Source organism: Heterodontus francisci, chromosome 6 (genome assembly GCF_036365525.1).
Source record: "Heterodontus francisci isolate sHetFra1 chromosome 6, sHetFra1.hap1, whole genome shotgun sequence".
Classification (NCBI taxonomy): Eukaryota; Metazoa; Chordata; class Chondrichthyes; order Heterodontiformes; family Heterodontidae; genus Heterodontus; species Heterodontus francisci.
In genome coordinates, this window is record NC_090376.1 from 84,142,473 (window position 1) to 84,146,797 (window position 4,325).

The following is a 4,325-nucleotide window of genomic DNA, read 5'->3' on the forward strand; positions in this document are numbered from 1 at the left end:
AGGAAAGTGTTCGATAGATAGATAGAATATACAGCACAGAAATAGTCCAATCGGCCCATTTGGGACCGAGACAGGAGGTTGCACATCAACAGAGTCAGGACCAGTGTCCTTGTGGGGCGATTTGCTAGAGCTACCGGGGAAGGTTTAAACTAACTTGTTGGGGGATGGGAATCAGGATGTTACATTAGAGATGAAAAACACCACGCACAAAGAATTGGGAAAGACAGGTAGCGCTAGAGTAAGAAATAGTAAGGAATTAAGTAGGGTCAGAGTAAGAGGGAATGAAATAAGGTCTAAATTAGGTTTACAGTACCTTCTTGTGAACACAGGGAGGATGGTAGCACAGTGGTAATGCTACTAACTAGTAATCAAGAGGTCCAGACTAATAATCAAGACGCAGGGCTAGATTTTACAGGGGCGGGGGGAGCCGCCCACTGGTTGAAAAGTTGCTGGCGATCCTGCTTCCGCTGGGCCTGGGGGCCCAGACCAGATTTTACAGTCCCCAGGCCCTTAATTGGTCTTGAGCGGGACTTCCACTTCATTGAGGCAGGAAGTCCCACCTAATGGAGCTGCAAGCCAATCAGTAGGCCAACAGCACCACCGGGGGCAGTGTCCACTGCTGGGAATGCAACTCAGCTCAATTAATTGGCCACTTAAGGGCCTTGATTGGCTTGGGGCGGGCAGGCCATTTCTCGCCGCAGCCCCGCATAAATTGGCAATGGAACAGGGAGTGCGTCGGAAAGGGCCCCCCCAGCCTCCCATTCCATTTTACCACCCCACTCCCCCTGCCATTAGCCCACTCTTTTGGGAGGCGTAAAATTCCGGCCATGAGTTCAAATACCACCACAGCAGCTGGAGGAATTTAAAGTCAAATCAATAAATAAATATGGTATAATTTGCTAATCTTGTTAATAATGATCATGAAATTACCAGTTTGTCTAATAAAAAACTGGTACACTAATGTTCTTCAGGGGACGAAATCTGTTGTCCTACCTCAGTCTGGCCTATGTGTAACTACAGACCCACAGCAATGTGGTTGACTCTTAAATGCTCTCTGAAATGCCCACTGGGAAGTTCCGAGGAACAAAGGGACCTTGGCGTGTTTGTCCATAGATCCCTGAAGGCAGAAGGGCAGGTTAATAGGGGTGGTGAAAAAGGGATATGGGACACTTGCCTTTATCAATCGAGGCATAGATTACAAAAGCAGGGAGGTCATGTTGGAGTTGTACAGAACTTTGGTAAGGCCACAGCTGGAGTACTGTGTGCAATTCTGGTCGCCACATTATAGGAAGGATGTGATTGCACTGGAGAGGGTGCAGAGGCGATTCACCAGGATGGTGCCTGGGATGGAACATTTAAGCTATGAAGAGAGGTTGGATAGGCTTGGGTTGTTTTCGCTGGAGCAGAGAAGACTGAGGGGTGACCTGATCGAGGTGTACAAGATTATGAGGGGCGTGGACAGGGAGCAGCTGTTCCCCTTAGCTGAAGGGTCAGTTACGAGGGGTCACAAGTTTAAGGTGAGGGGCGGGAGGTGTAAGGGGGATTTGAGGAAGAACATTTTTTACCCAGAGGGTGGTGATGGTCTGGAATGCCCTGCCTGGGAGGATGGTAGAGGCAGGTTGCCTCACATCCTTTAAAAAGTACCTGGATTAGCACTTGGCACATCATAACATTCAAGGCTATGGGCCAAGTGCTGGCAAATGGGATTAGGTAGACAGGTCAGGTGTCTTTAATGCATTGGTGCAGACTCGATGGGCTGAAGGGCCTCTTCTGCGCTGTATTATTCTGTGATTCTGTGAAATTGCCTAGCAAGCCACTCAGTTGTAGTTGCTCACCACCACCTGATCAATGGCAATTAGGGATGGGCAATAAAAGCTGGCCTTGCCAGTGACATTCTATCCCACGAATTAATTTAAAAAAACAAACGGTGCTCAATAAGGTTGGTGCAGGCCCAGGTAGATACAGGTGAATATGATGTAATGATAACAGAGGCATGACTCAAAACAGGGCAGGACTTGTACTAAATATTCCTGGATCGGATTGGAGGTTTAAACTAGGACCAGGAAACTATAAAGTACTGTATTAAATTTACAGCTTAGCTTAATGAATAAAATTTCATTCAGGGTAAGTGAATTAATAAGCAGTGCAGGTCTAGAGGCAATTAAAATGAATAGTTTATACAAGGTTCTAACTAGATTATTAAAAGGGAATGATCATGTGACTGGAGATATTCTATAAATCTCCAAATGGAGAGAGAGATAGAGGAGCATATCTGGAGAGAAATCAAATATGCAAGAACTGTACTGTGGGAATATTGGGGTACTTTAATACCCAAATATTAACTGGGATGATGTTAGACTAAAGGGTAAGGAGGGGGAGGAATTTCTGAAATGCATCCAGGAGAACTTCTTTAACCAGTATATTCTCAGTCCAACTGGGAAGGAGGCATTGCTGGATCCGGTGCTGAGAAATGAGGTGGACCAAGTTTCTGAGGGGGGACACTTGGGTAAGAGTGATCATCATACCATAAGGTGTGGATTAATAGAGAAGAGCAAGGAACAATCTAAAGCAGAACTTCTAAATTGGACGAGGGCTAACGTCAGTGGCAAGGGAGAATCTAGCCTGGGTAAAATGGAGCCAAAGACTGACAGGAAAAATTCTAATGGAACAATGGGTGATCTTTCAGGAGGTGATGTTTCAGGTACAGGCTGGGTACATTCCAACAAGGGTGAACAGTAAGGGAACCAAATACAGGACTCCTTGGATGATGAGGGAGATAAGAGAATATGATGAAACAAAAAGAAGAGGGTAAACCATGCACGTCAGGTGAGTTCTTCAAGCAAGAACCAGGCCAAAAACAAGAAGTTGAGTGATGAAGTGAAGAGGAAAATAAGACGAGGACAGAATATGAGAATAGAATGGCAGTTAACATAAAAAGGGAACCCAAAAGTCTTCTATAGGCATATAAATAGTAAAACGGGTGTAAAAGGAAGAGTGGGATTGATTAGGAACCCAAAATGGGATTTATGCATGGAGGTAGAGAGCATGGCTGAGGTACTAAATGAGTACTTTGCATCTATCTTTACCAAGGAAGATGACGCAACCTAAGTCATAGTGAAAGAGAAGGCAGTTGATTCAGTGGATGGGCCAAGAATTGATAAAAGAGATGGTATATGATAGGCTGGCTGTACTTAAAGTTAATAAGTCACTAGAAACAGACGAGATGCATCCAAAGATACTGAGGAAAGTAAAAGGTGGAAATTATGGAGGCACTGGCCATAATCTTCCAAACCTCCTTAGGTCAAGAGATGGTGCCAGAGGACTGAAGAATTGCAAATGTTACATCCTTGTTCAAGAAAGGGTGTAAGGATGAGCCCAGCAACTACAGGCCAGTCAGTACAAGACGGAAAAGCTTTTAGAAATGATAATCCAGCACAAAATTAACAGTCACTTGGACAAATGTGGATTAATTAAGGAAACACAGCACAGATTTGTTAAGGGCAAAATCATGTTTAACTAACTTGCTTGAGTTTACTGATGAGGTAACAGAGAGGGTTGACGTTTTTTATTTTTTATTTTTTTAGAGATACAGCACTGAAACAGGCCCTTCGGCCCACCGAGTTTGTGCCGACCAACAACCACCCATTTATACTAACCCTGCAGTAATCCCATATTCCCTATCACCTACCTACACTGGGGGCAATTTACAATGGCCAATTTACCTATCAACCTGCAAGTCTTTGGCTGTGGGAGGAAACCGGAGCACCCGGCAAAAACCCACGTGGTCACAGGGAGAACTTGCAAACTCCGCAAAGACAGTACCCAGAATCGAATCCGGGTCCCTCCTGGAGCTGTGAGGCTGCAGTGCTAACCACTGTGCCGCGCCAAAGCCTACTGCAACTGGTATTCCCAGGCAGTCTCCCATCCACAAGTACTAACCAGGCCTGAGTCTGCTTAGCTTCCGAGATCAGACGAGATCGGGCGTTTTCAGACTAGTATGGCCGTAGTGTACATGGACTTCCAAAAAGCAATTTGATAAAGCGCCACATAATAGGCTTGCCGGCGAAGTTAGAGCCCACAGAATAAAAGTGGCAGCATGGATATGAAATTGGCCGAGTGGCAGGAAACAGAGAGACGGTCAATGGTTCTTTTTCAAATTGGAGGAAGGTACATAGTGGGATTCCCCAGTGGTCAGTGTTAGGACTCCTGCTTTTCCTGATATATATTAATGACCTAGATCTGGGTGTACAGGGCACAATTTCACAATTTGCAGATGACACAAGCTTGGAAGCAGTGGGAACTGTGAGGAGGATAGTGAAACTTCC

General features: G+C 45.3%; 1 pseudogene; it reads right to left on the bottom strand.

Annotated features, from left to right (window-relative positions):
* Window positions 1–3,888: 3,888 nt before the first annotated feature.
* LOC137371621 (5S ribosomal RNA) lies at window positions 3,889–4,009 on the bottom strand (annotated as a pseudogene).
* Window positions 4,010–4,325: the final 316 nt, after the last annotated feature.